The following is a 14130-nucleotide window of genomic DNA, read 5'->3' as shown; positions in this document are numbered from 1 at the left end:
TATGTGTGTGTGTGTGTGTGTGTGTGTGTGTGTGTGTAACTTCTTTAACAGAAGAGGTCTCAGTAGCCTATCTGAAAGGAATCAAAATGGGGTACAAGAAAGAGGAAGCAGATGGGCTTGACCAAGGTGAGCACCTCCAGGCCGACCATGCTGTCCCCTGCCATCACGGAGCAGAGTGGATGGCATTGTGCACTTAGCTGCATCTCTGCCATCTTAGGTCTGGTCAGTACTGTGCCCCCAGTAGAGGAACCCAGGTGTGAGGTGGTGTGCTTTTGCCCATCCCCTATGGATTCTAAGTCTGGGGTCTAGGGTGTGTACCCCATATCTGAATTATAATGAGTTTTATGAGAATGCTGACTGCAGGTGGATTTTCATGCAGAGTTTGTGCCCAAAAACCCATTAGTTTCTTCTTGGGATCATAAACTTGGGGCTCATGGACCGTGACTCCAGGGGAACCGGCATGAGACTAGCGAGATAGAACGTGTTCAAAGCCTGGAAACCTCAGATTTGATATTTAACAGCTCATCCTGAGATCAGAAGGTGTGGGACAAAGCTCTCTCCTTGTTTCAGTGCCTGCCTCAGGAGCACGTGACACAACCCCCAGGTGGCTACAGGTGATCAGTCACAAGAGTTTGTCACGTTTATCTTTCCCCAAGCAAATAGAGCATTGCCAGTGTCCTAAGTCCCAGCCAATGAGATGCGTTCATCCTCAAAGCCCCTCCCACTGCCCAAGGTTTATAAGGTCTGTTTCGAATGAAATAAAGCAGTGAGCACCATCTACTCACCGAAGGAAGTCTGAGACTGGCAGGTTTGTTTACTCTGAGTCTTAGCGCTGGGGAAAGAAGAGCCTCTCTTATCCCTGAAGAACCCATTGCTGGACCTCAGGAGTGAGCTGCCGGCTGTTACCGAAGCAGCCACCCAATTCATCTGAATCAGGCCAGGCTTCTGTGAAGCCATGAGCTTCCACTGCTAGTTGTTCCTGAAGCAGCTGCCTGCCTGACCTCCTGATCTGGTCTTCAAGCTCTGAACTCCCCTCTGCCGTCTGGTCTGGTGCCAGCAGCCCAACTCAAAGAGCAGTTAACACTGTGGAGAAAACCTCCGTTTCCCACATAGATCTTAATGTCAGAATTGAAACTTCTAGAAGAAAGGGTGGGAGTACTCTTTCAGATCCAGGCTCAGGTAAGGACTCTCTGAATAACACTCTTGTCACCCAGGAAATAAAACTTATAATGAACAAGTGAGACTTTGTGAAATTAAAAAGCTTCTGTATGCAAAGGAAATTGTCAATTGAAGAAATCATCTGTAGAATAGGGGGTGGGGGGGGAAACTTTGCCAGGCTCACATCTAACAAAGGATTACGATGTATAGTGGAACTCAAAAACTAAACACCAAGAAAACAAGCAACCCAATTAAAAGTGGGTTATGCAAATGAACAGAAATTGCCAGAAGAAGAAATGTGAGTGGTAAAGAGCTATGTTTTTGCAGTGTCCACCATTCTTGGCAATCAGGGGGAGGCAAACTAAAACTACTTTGCAGTTTTGTCAGCAAGGATTTGGAGAATGAGGATCTAGTAGGCACTGTTGGTGGGGATGCAAGCAGGGGTGTCCACTAGAAACACGTCTACCATAGGACCTAGCTGTGCCATTCCTGGGCGCAAGCTTAAAGGCCTCTGTTTGTCATCCATGTGCATAGCTGTTATAGTCACAAGAGGTAGGATGAATAAATAGCCTACATATTCATCTACTAAAGAATGGCTAATGAGTGCCGGAGGGATGGCTTGGTGATTAAGAGTACTGGCTGCTTTTCCAAAGGACCCAAGTTCAATTCCCAGCACCCACATGGCAGCTCACAACTGTCTGTAACTCCTGTTCTACGGGATCCAACACCCTCACAGAGATATACATGCAGGCAAAACACCAATCTACATAAAACACAAATAAATAAGTTATTTTTTAAAAAGAATGGAAAATGAAAGTGTGACACATATACACAGTAGAATACTATTTGACTGGTTTTTGTTTTTGTTTTTGTTTTTTTTAATGAAATTTGTAGGTAAATGGATAGAGCTGGAAAAACATACTGAGATAACCCAGAACCAGAAAGACAAATGTTGCCTGTTCTCACTCATATGTGAATCTCAGCATCAGGTCTTTAGATTTGTGGGTTGAATTTGGGATACCTACAAGAATGTAGGAAACTAGAAAGACACAGTTGGTGAGGGGGAAGACAGATCTTAGAGAAGGGCTAGTAGAACATGGGTGACACAAAAGGGGAAGGAGGCATAGTGAGGAGGAAGGCTTAGCGGAGACGGGTAGGAACGCGGCCAGAGGAGGGCGCAGGGAGCTGCGTGACCAACGCTAAGGATGTTTGAAACGGCCACATGGAAACCTATTTTACAAGCTATATGAGCGTGCGTGCGTGCGTGCCTCTGTGTGTGTGTGTGTGTGTGTGTGTGTGTGTGTGTGTGTGTGTGTGTGTTATGCACATCCCAGAAGCAAAAGGGTGCCGGGTCAGTGGAAGCAGGGAGGGGGGAAAATGCGGACAGCCCCACCCTCTCTAGGGTGCTTCAATTGCTTCCGTAGTCTCCACATCCTCCCGAGACTCTGCAATGCACACACTCCCCTGCTTTACATCCCTCACTGCTCATATGTGGGCTACCAGTGGCAGCACAGGATCCTCTGCTTTCCTGTCACGTTGCAGGACACCGGGGCAGGTTCCAGGGGCCACTCCCATCCATGTCAATGTAGTTGGAGTTCTGAAGGCTCTGATGTGCTCACAGGTTTATTAGGACAGTTCACACAAAGCTGTGGGAGACGCAGATGGCCACCAGGGGGCCACACTGAGGCAGAGCTCTCTTTACAACAAGGTTCATCCTATTCATTACTAGTTCCCGCAGCTCCCTGGGGAGCTCAAGTTTCCTAGTACGGACTAAGGCTTTAATCACCTTGAAGTCCTGGGCTCTGAATCCTGTGTGCTGGAGAAATACAAACTTATTTTCAAAACAGAGAGGCCTGGATGCATTGTAAATGATTATTCAAGAAAATAAAAACATAAAGGAATGCATGCCTGGAGGACGTGCCTATGGTCTGATAAGCTGGCTCACAGGTGACTTACTGACACACTGACTGTCCTGCTGTTTAAGGCATGTGATTAGAGTCATCAGATGGTCACCCTCATGAATATTCAGTGAGTCTCATGAATATTCAGCTCAAGACTTTTTGTACATTTGATGTTTAGTTGTTTTTCCTTTCTTTCATTTTTTCCTTTTGGGTTCTAAGAATGTCTCCTTATTATCCAAGGCAGCTCCTGAACTTGCAATCTTTTTGCCTTTCTCTGCTGTCTGGGTGCAAGGGCTATAGTGGCATGCACTGCCTCATCTAGCCAGTTCAGCATTAGTTCTGTCGCCCATGAGGTGTACATTGCCTTCACAGGAAAAGCCAGTATAACCCATGCAGGCTTAGTTATGCAGTGCTGGACAGGACCACAAAATGAGACCTGAGCATCAGACCCAGGAGTCAGATCTGGGCCCCTCCAGCAGGGTTAGGTGATGGTTGGGTAGGACTCACCCAGTCCACTAACTTCAGTGGAGAATTAATCACTCACTTGCTCACTCAATCTCACACACATCACTGTCTCAATATCCAAATGGCTCAGAATAACAGAATATAGGAAGGGATTTACAAACAAGGATAGAGGAGTGTCTGTTTCGTTCGAGAACATCACACAAGGTGACTGAGCAGCACATGTAAATTAGATGCCCTTGAATCAGACCTTGTGTTTACTTCCCTGTGATGGGTAGGTATGGGGCCCCCTGCCTACACGAGGCTTTTATGCTTACAGGAATCATTTTGACAGTATCTGCCTGTCTTTGGCTTACTCTCAAGAGTCGCATAAAATCAACCCAGTTGGTAAGCAGTTGTGAGTCATGTTCTATCTGCTAGTTCTCCAAGGATATGGTCGCTCCCGAGTAATTCTCCACTGCTGATATCGTACAGACACCTGCATTATCTACGACACCATGCTAGAGCTGTGCTGGGGTGGCCTCAGGACCTCAGCCAAACCTCAGCTTAAGCTTTCTGCAACAAGATGTTCCAGTTTCCTCCAAAGGAGGAGTTGCCCAGCAAATTCTGACCTGGCATCCTGTAGTCAGCGGAAATGCAAGTAGAATTGTCCGTAGGGTATTTGGGTATGAGCTGCCTCTTCTTTCCTGCCCCAAATCAGACAGGACAGACCTTGTGGGGCAGGCCTGTCATCTCAGCTACTCTGGAGGCTGAGACAGCAAGAGCTCAAGTTCAAGGCCTGCCTGGGCTACAGAATGAAATTCAATTTCAAAGGTAAAAAAAAAAAAAAAGGGCTGGAGATATTGCTCAGTGGTAGAATGCATAGGGCAGTGTCCCCCACCCCTCCAGACAAAACAGAATAAAACACAAAGCAAACAAACAAAACCACCTGATGCTCTTGCCAGCTCTCTGTACTTTGCCTGACCTCCCTTGGACCCCTGCTCTGTCTCCAAGGCCAAGTTGGATTTGGTTAGGTGAAGCCATGTTTGGTACAGTTAGTCACTTCTGACTAACTTCTGGGAGATTCCTTCTCCCTGCAAATGAACCATGTGAACACTCTTATAAAGCAAGCAGGTTATTGAGCTGGGCATGGAGGCTGAGACAGGAGGATCATGAATTTGAGGCCAGTCTAGGCTACATAGGGAAACCCTGTTGCCCAAAACTCAAAACCCCCATAGTAACTCAGGTTCGCTGCCAGTTCACATATAGGAAAATATGGTTTTACATAGGGGTTCACACTTGGATGAATTGCATTTTGTAACAAAGTTTATGGACCATGACATGGACTTCAATCAGTTCTGAATTTTTAGATTTATTTTATGAAATATTCTGTCAAGGGGACCTCACAAGAGGATCAGGGGTGGGCCTGCAGGCTTTCAGAAGAGTGAAAACCTTTTCAGAGGAGGTATTACCAGGGTGTGATGGCTGCTTTTGGTTGTCAACTTCAGTACATCTGAAATGAACTAAAACACAAGTGGCTGGGTATACCTGTGAGGAGTTTTTTGTTTTGTTTTGTTTTTCTTAATTAAATGATTCAAAGTGGGAAGACTCACTTTAAAATCCAGATCTTTTGAGGTGGGAAGATCCACCTTAGTCTGGGCTGCACGTTCCTTGGAAACCTATATAAAGGGCACGGAAGAAGGACACTTCCACTCTCCGCCTGTTTGCTCTTGTCTCACTGGCAAGTCCATTCCTTCACTGGCATTAAAGCGTCCTCTTTGGGAACACAATGTGTACCAGAAGACCAGCTGAGACATCTAGCCTTCCTTAGACATTGTTGGACTAGCTGGACCATATCCTGTAACCATTCTAAGAAATCATGTGTGTGTGTGTGTGTGCGCGCGCGCGCGCACACACACACACACTCAGTTTGAATAGGTTTGGCCCATACATTCATGTGTTTGAATGGTTGGCCATAGAGAGTGGCACTATTAGGAGGTACGGCCTTATTGGAGGAGGTGTGGCCTTGTTTAAAGAAGTGTGTTTCTATGGAAGCGGAGCTTTGAGATCTTATACGCTCAAGCTATGCCCAGTGTGAAACAAATCCAATCTCCTCCTGCTTCCCCCAAGGATCAAGATGTAGAACTCTCAGCTTGTCCCCCAGCACCATGTTCCTGCCATGACGATAGTGGACTAAACCTCTGACACTGTGAGCCAGCCCCAGTTAAATATTTTTCTTTATAAGAGTTGCCGTGGTCATGGTGTCTCTTCCCAGCAACGAAATCTAAATATATGTGTATATATATTCTATCTCTTCCTCTAGAGAACCTTAATATACCAAGCTCAAAAAAACCAAAACAAAACAAAACAAAAACAAAACAACAAAAAACTATTTTACCTATTTGGCTAAGCCATTCCTTTCCATCAAAATGACTTAAGTTGGTATCTTTGACAGCTTGAATGGAGACAGAACGTTTAAAATGTGAACACACTATGATGCTGGCTCTTCAGCGAACTAATGTTGTGCTATAGAAGCCAACATCCTCTTGCCACTTTCACACAAACCCATGCAGTCAAACACACACACAACTGAGACAAATTGAAAAAGAAAGAGAGAGAAAGCTGTTGGTGTTGGATGGTCTCCTTTAATCCCAGCGCTCGGAGGTGGAGGCAGGAGGCTCTCCATGCATCTGGAATCAGCCTGGTCTATGTAATAAGTTCCCAGCCAGGCATGGTTAGATAATGAAACCACTTGTCAATAGAACCAAACCAAAGCAAGCTGCTGATGCAGGAGTGGGCTTAAACCTCACCAAAGTCATCACTGGAGCCCATAGACAACAAGGCGCAAAACCCTCACCAAAGTCATCACTGGAGCCCATAGACAACAAGGCGCAAAACCCTGCGTGCAGGGAGAGCGACTGTGCATTCTGCTGAAGCGAAGCAACGTGCGAAAGGATTCCTTCTGGCATGCTTCTGAAGGAAGTAACTAAAAGGTATATAAAGCTGGAATCTGAAAATTATGTGCCCTACTAGGTTTCACTAAGTTAAAAATGCTCAAACCTAAATTGAAATTTAATACTCTGCACTTGTTTAAATATCCGATATTTCTTCACAAAATAGACACCTTGTATTCATCTCAGTGCTTTGGCTGCCTATTCTGACACATGCACAGAGGGGCACAATTTAATAACGGTTTTGATAATTATCACTTGAGCAAATATAACAGTGTTTATATCTAGTTCTACAAGTGTTACCAAGTTGGGCACTTAAGTCCAATCTCTTTCAACATTATTTTTTAACAGTAACACAACCAAAAATGAACAACTTTGACAGTAATGAATAACAGAGAGAAGTACTATGAAAGTAATCCATCTAGATCAGACACTGGGAGCCGGACACGAAGGTCACACCTCTAATCCCGGCACTTAGCAGACTGAAGCAGGAGGGGCCTTGAGAGTTCAGACCCAGGGTGAGGCCTGTAATCCCAGGGCTGGGGGCAGGTCAATCTTTGTGAGTCTGAGGCCAGCCGGTCTACAAAGCAAGTCCAGGACAGAGAAACCCCGTCTGGGGCGTGGGGGTGGAGAAGAGCCCAAACCAGGATAGCTTACACAGTGAGTTTCTGGCCAGCTGGGGAATTAATTTATCAGCAGCAGCAGCAGCAGCAGCAGCAGCAGCAGCAGCAGCAGCAGCATCATACACATTTGCTTCTTCTTGGTATTAAGAGTTAAACTTAACAAGTCTTGCTCTCTTGGCCACTATTTATTACAAACCACTGTGTCTATAGCAGGAGTTTTGTTTGATGCCTATTGAGACAACAGTGCTCTTAAAACAAGTAAAAGTAAGGACGGGATAGGAAATATAAGTCAAAGCAGTGTCTGTCCCAGCACATCCTACGGGCCACAAGGGGCCAGCCAGGCACCTGAGTGCTCTCTTCCCTCTCCTGAGAACTCCAAACAGTCTCAGCTTCTTAGGCTTCCTTAGGCAAGAAGGAAAGGAAAGGCTAGGAGAGCCTCAGTACCAGGAGATGCATCTGCATAAGGTAAGGAGGGTGAGTGAGTTCTAAATGCAATCCCGGCTAGCCCCTTTCCAGTCTGAGCCAGGCCTCCTCCCAAGTTGCCCTGGCTGAAGGAACTATCTCTCAGTACCAGTGCTCTTGGGGACAGCCAACATGCAATGGCTGAACCTCACCTGCTTGGCTGAGACTTTCCTTTCCTGGAAGCCTTCTTCTCCTTAGGGTAACACACATCTCCAATAATTATTCCCATGAAACTACCTAGTGGCTTGCTACAGCAATGCAGAATAAAAATTACAAGGCATTTCTTATGCTGAATACTTAATGTTCACATACAGATATGAAAATTTAGAGCACTTTAAAATAATTTGTTTTAGCCCAAAGATATAAAGATTATGCAAATTACAAAATAATGAGAAACACTAATAAAATATCAAAAACATTATTTTATGTATTCTTTATACACTTTTATAAAGTTGTTTTATTTGTATCATTTACAGAAGGACTGTTAACTTGGTAGATAACACCTTATTTTTTTCTATTTTTATTTTTTGGTTCTGTGACTTTTTTTCTTAAACATTTTTAATTTTTACATATACATTTATATTATGACATGTATATACAATAAACTACTGATAGCAAGGAGAACCGTGACACAATCAGGAATTATATAAATGTTATATTCTTAGTGTTTTGGCTATTTGTATTTAAGAGCCTTGTAGAAAACATCTTTCCTATCTTGGTACCTCTAAAATTCTGAATGTAAATCAATCTCCATCACATCTTGTCATTATCAACTTAAAAAATCTATCTAGGCCTAAAAATATCTTAACCCCTGAACAACTAAGCTTCATTGTAAAACTAAGCTACCTGGTCTTCAACTGCATCAGAGACTTGAGAAGGAATAAACTTGATTACCTGAGTATGCGGGGAGTGCAGGTTAGTATCTTTTCAAATGAGAAGATGACACCCAAAACTCTCTGGCCCAATATATCTGACAGACATATTTGTGAGGCAGGAACTATTAAGGACTTGCTTACCCTGTCTTGGCAGAATTTGGCCGTCGACTCTGCCTGCATCCAAGCTTGCCCTTTTTTAGGCAGAATTCTATCTGTGGTAGAGTTTCTGTGATTTTTCAATCACTTAATATTAAAGAGTTTTTATAGACTCGCTTTACATTATATTGTGACTATTTGTCTTCTAAAACCAAATGAAAAAAACTTATTTTTAGTTTTATTTTACAAAACCCTTGCAGTTATATGTTTTATGTTAGTTTCTCTTTGTCCTTTTTATCTCTTAACCCTGGTGTGCTTTTGTAGTTAAAAAATTTATTATTCTGTGTGTGCATGTTGTGTTTTGGGCTGTGGTAGAGGCCAGAAGACAACTTTGTGGAGTTGATCCTTTCCTTCGACCTTTGGGAGGGTCCCAGAGATGGAATTCAGACCTTCAGGCTTGAGTTTTAACCACTTGTCCCGCCCCCTCAGGCACTTTCTTTCTTTCTTTTTTTAGTTTATGTAGTTTATGTCTATGGGTATTTTTCTTGCACAGCATATATGCCTGGTGCCATGGATCCCTTGGACCGGGAGTCACAGACAGTTGTGAGTTGCCTGACATGTGGGTGCTGGGATTTGGACACCCCACCCCAACCTCTGGAAGAATATCCAATGCTCTTAACTGTTGAGCCATTTCTTCAGGCCTCAGGCACTTTCAGAGAATAGGCAATTGGTCAACCCAGTCCTTCCTATGTGCTCTGGCTTTCTACTTCACTTGTGTCATAGGAGCTTGGGCCTTAATGCATCCTGACATGATTCTGTACAAGGCAAGCTGACTAGTGGGTGCAACAAAACCCCACAGAGCATACTCACTGGGCTGTGCTGTTCTTCACATCACAATGACGACTGAGGTCTTTGAGTAGGGTTTCCATCTAAGCCAAAGCTGAAGGACCCTGTTCCACTCAGAGTTGAAGACATAAGGAATCCATCTACCTACAAAGACCCAGACATCAAGTTGAATGGTCCCAGAATGCCCTCTACTGGGTTCCATAAGACTTGCCTTTTAACTTATGATCCATAAACTGCTGTGCGTGTGTTTAGTGCCATGATGATTTTGCCTGGTGATGGTGTTACTGTAGAGTTTGGGCTCAGGTTTTGTCGTCTGAGAGAAGGTCTTTCTGGTGTGGTGTCCATGTCTCATGGCCTCTGCAGTCATGCAGCCAAAGTTGACTCAGTGACCAATTCACAGACACAGGAATGAAATAAGCAAAGCAATACAGCAATAGCCAGGCTGAAGGCATTAACACTCTCCAGAACAAGAAGTGACGATCCCAGGACCCTTATCCGAAATTCTGGCCATTACTGTCACCTACCCCTCAGCTGCAGGTGGTCTTGGGAGCACAGAAAACATGGAAAGTAGAAAGTGACTGAGGGTGGGATACCAGCCACATAGCCTTTGTGTGTCCTCACCCAGGCTGGGTGGGAATGTTCAGAGATGCAACTGCTTTTGAATCACCCCTCATCTGCTTCTATAGATCCCCAATAAACTCACAGGGTCAACAAGAAGACTTAGTTAGGTAGGATGATTTCTTTGCTCTATTAGTGCCCTAGCTAGGGAGAGTAGCTATTTCATTTCTCCCTGTCACAGACATGAGGACAAGTCATAGAGGCTTTGCTTGACAAAGTTCCAGAGACCTCCGACTGTCCAGCATGATCTCTAGACATCCAGAGCAGCTGTTGAGGCTTTGCTTGACAAAGTTCCAAAGATCTCTGGCTGATCACCACTGCCCTTAAATATTATGTATGGTCCAGGTGTAATTTTGACTAAAAATCTACCTTTTCTCCTAAAATTGTCTTTTTCTCTTTATCTCATTCCTAAAGAAATTCACACAGGAAAAACTTTTTCCCACAGAGAATGTTGAAAGAGGACATCTGGCCAAGGGCTTGAGACAGTGATGGAGGTTTTTGCTCTGACTGTGAGCACCCAAGCAGAAAATGTATGAAAGAAAGTTAAGACCTTGATATAACAGAACCTGGCTAGATACTGTTACCCATAGAAAAGTTTCTTTAAAATCTGCTTTGAGAGAAATAGAAGGTGGGCTTGGGACATCATGCTTTTACGTATATTGTACAATGAAGGACCCCTTGGCAGTTAGCCTAGGCTTGGCTGGCACACCTGTTGGTGTGGGACTAGGAGTAAGTAAAGTTTTTTCTTTATTAGAGAACATTTAGCTCAAGCTATGTTGCTATAACAATCTTGTAAACACAATAGTTTTAGCCTGGGGAAATTTATGATTAAACTTTCCCAAGTATTGCTTAAGAAATAATAATCAGGTTATGCTGACCATTGCTTGGAAATTGATTGACTTTTTGCTGTATGCTTTATTGTAGGTTATACAGAACTGTTTGTATTTCCTTGTTAGACTGTTCTCTTGCTTTGTTGATTTTTGAATGTCCTATTGATTGCAAAAGATGAGAAAACTCATGGTGTAGTCTGTAATGAAAAAAAAATTGAATTTTAAATAAAATACTGGGGTTGGCCCAAGGAGAACAGCAAGCAAGTAGCAGACATGAGAGAGTGAGCTAGAGTGAGACAGAACAGCAAGAGAGATGGAGGGGACCAGCAAGCAGGAAGAGAGACAGAAAAGTAAGAGAACAGTAAGGACTCAGACAGACAGCAAGCAAGACAGAAACAGATAGACAGAAAATAAAGTTCTTCTGGGCTTTAAGACATTCAGTTTTACACCACACATGCCTGGGCCTCTTCAGTATTTCTTTTTTCCTCCATTCCTCAGCCACGCAACAGCTAGTTACTGTAACTAGTTGTTCCCCAACCACTGGTTCCCCTTAACCAGCTGGTCACTGCCTGCTCAGTCCTCCCTACCATGGACCCACTTCTCTTCTCTCCTCTTCACTGTCCCTTAGCTGGTCTGCAGGAGCAGCACTCCCCAGGAAAAGTAGTACTCAAAGGTATGTACCCCAGGTTAGCCCCAACCCATAGTCCTCCTGCCTCAACTTTCTGAACGTGTCACTACTCCCGACTCCTTTGTTTTGTTTTTATTTTTTATAAAAATGGTGGATTTGGGGGCTGGAGAGATGGCTCAGCAGTTAAGAGCACTGTCTGCTCTTCCAGAGGTCCTGAGTTCAATTCCCAGCACCCACATCAAGCAACTCCCAATAACCTGTGACTCCAGCTTCAGGGGATCTGAGGTCCTCTTCTGGCCTCTGTGGCACTGCACCCACATGGTGCACATACATGCATGCAGGCAAGCATTCGTACTCATAAATGAAAATAAAGCTTAAATGTTTTTATAAATGTGCGGCATGCTCGCTATGAAAGCAGGAAGTTAACTTACCACAGACGGGTCACATATGCACCAGGGAAGCAAGAACATAAAGGACTGAAGGTTCTTCAGCTCGATGCACATCTCAGAGCATCTCTCAGCACACGCTGTGGCCAAGGGCTTGGTCCTGCAAGACTGCACTTTGCTTTAGAGTAGACAGTTTCAAGGAGCTAGGAAGTGCAGTAGAGGCTGCAGGGAGATTGACTCCTGTAGGTGAAAATGTCTGTGATGGTGAATCTGCCTATGGCCACTCAACTGTGTAGTTAAATACTGTTAAAATAGGGACAGGTGAGATGGCTCAGTGGAGACAGGTGTTTGCCACCAAGTTTGATGGCCTGAATTCAATCCCTGGGACTTGCATGGTAGCAAGAGAGAACAGACTCCCCAAGCTGTCCTCTGATCTCCACATGTGCATTGTGGCACAAGCATTGCCCACCCCCCAATAAAAAGATAAACAAACAAATAAATGTAATGTTAAATTGCTTAAAGTGTAAGGTTTATGCATATTTCCATTTTCCCCCAGCTTTTAGGAACTTTATTTTCCTTCCATTTTTCCCTTTGCTCAGGTGTCTGCGTAGGCGCTCAGGATCGCTCAGTGGTGGCTCCAATCCACTTGGTGGCCTGTGCTGTGGGAGCTGCTTGTCCTGGTCTGAAGCACGCCGTTCAAGCCTTTTGTTGATGATAAATGCATAAGGGGTAAAGAAACCAGTTGTCTTTAGCTGATTCCTGCTGATATTGGCGAGCTGATAGGGAACCAAAAGGCTGAAATGTCGGCCAAGTCCAGGAAGAGCAGGCTGTTGTATTCGTTGTCCAGGGTCTGAGAACATCTGCGGCTAGGAGGGGCAATGCAGGTCCAGCTGGCAGCATCTGTGAGGTCAGACTGGAGCACCTGTGGGTAGCTGCTTTGGCACTGTCTTGGATGTGGGAAATCTGGCAGGATACTGGAACATATATATGGGCAGAGAACAAAGTTAAATAGGCTAAGGAGGAAATTCCCTTTTGGTGTACATTTGAAACTTTTAGGAGAGCGAGCAGAGAGGGAAGGTTTGGAGTGAAGAAGAGAAAAGCCTGAACGTAGGGAACCTCCTTCCATTTACCCAATTGCTGGCAGTGATTTAAAAGGTTTTGTTTTGGATCTGTCCAAGTTTGTTTTGGCTGCAGAGGTGTGTAAGCTTAGCAACCCTTAATGTAGATGTAGAGATTTGAAATTCTCCAGAGGGCATCCCATAGGGGAGCCTGGAGGGATGGTAAATGGACTATTCCCATGGGTTGAGTAGAAATCAGTGGCCCGTCCAAGGTGTCCCAAGAGTGGAAATCAGTGACCTGTCCAAGGTGTCCCAAGAGTAGACATCAGTAGCCTGTCCAAGCTGTCCCAAGAGCAAGGTCTGACAGAGATTGGTGCAATCTGTCCAGCAACTTGCCAGCACTGATCAGAGACCAAGGGCATAGCCCAAGCAGACACAGTCACCTAGTACCAGGATTTCAAGTGCGAGTGGGGGAAGAGAGAGGCAGAACTGCGCTGGCAGAGGGAGATCTCACCCAAGGGAGAAAGTCCTGGATGCAGGGTTTGGATGTAGGTTGGTGAGAACGGCAGGAAGCGTTTATGCCAATCAGAGGGAAGACTCAGCCATCAGCCTGTGTTGGGTTACAAGAATGTAGCAATTGGGGAGCTGTAAAAGGGAGGGGGTCGCAAAACCAGGGAAAGGGGAAGGAATCTCACCCTCCGAAATAGGCAGCAGGTGGGAAACTTAGGCTGCTGATTGGCTGTAGCTATCTGGATTCCATTTGGCCTGAGAGGTGGATTTCCTGTAGCTTACAAGAATCCTTTTAAGTTTACAAAGGCAGATACATTTTAGACATGTTAGCATTGCTATTGTTTGCAATCTGCAGAGAAATATACATTGTAGAAAAAGGTACTAAACATACATTTATGTGTTATAGCATAGCAGAGGATAGGGCAAAAACCTTGGGTTAAAAGCATAAATACTCTTTGAGGTGAGCTTAAGAAAGGCAGAAGCCTTACGGATCTTTTGGCATCTGTGAAACGGTAAGGTGGGGAGGACAGAACCTTCCTGTAGAGCAGAAGGACAACAGCTCACTTGGTCTTAAATTTTAGTATGATTACATAATATAAGAGTCCCTTTATTCAGAAGATTGGATGTATATACATCTAGCACAATGAGAAACATTTTAAGTATATATTTAAAGACAAACCAAAGGAAAATTCAAATTTTTGAGCTTGGAACTATGATAGTGGGTCATAGAGTGGAATGTTTTATCAG

This window comes from Acomys russatus, chromosome 3 (assembly GCF_903995435.1).
Source record: "Acomys russatus chromosome 3, mAcoRus1.1, whole genome shotgun sequence".
Classification (NCBI taxonomy): Eukaryota; Metazoa; Chordata; class Mammalia; order Rodentia; family Muridae; genus Acomys; species Acomys russatus.
This window is presented reverse-complemented; position numbering follows the sequence as displayed.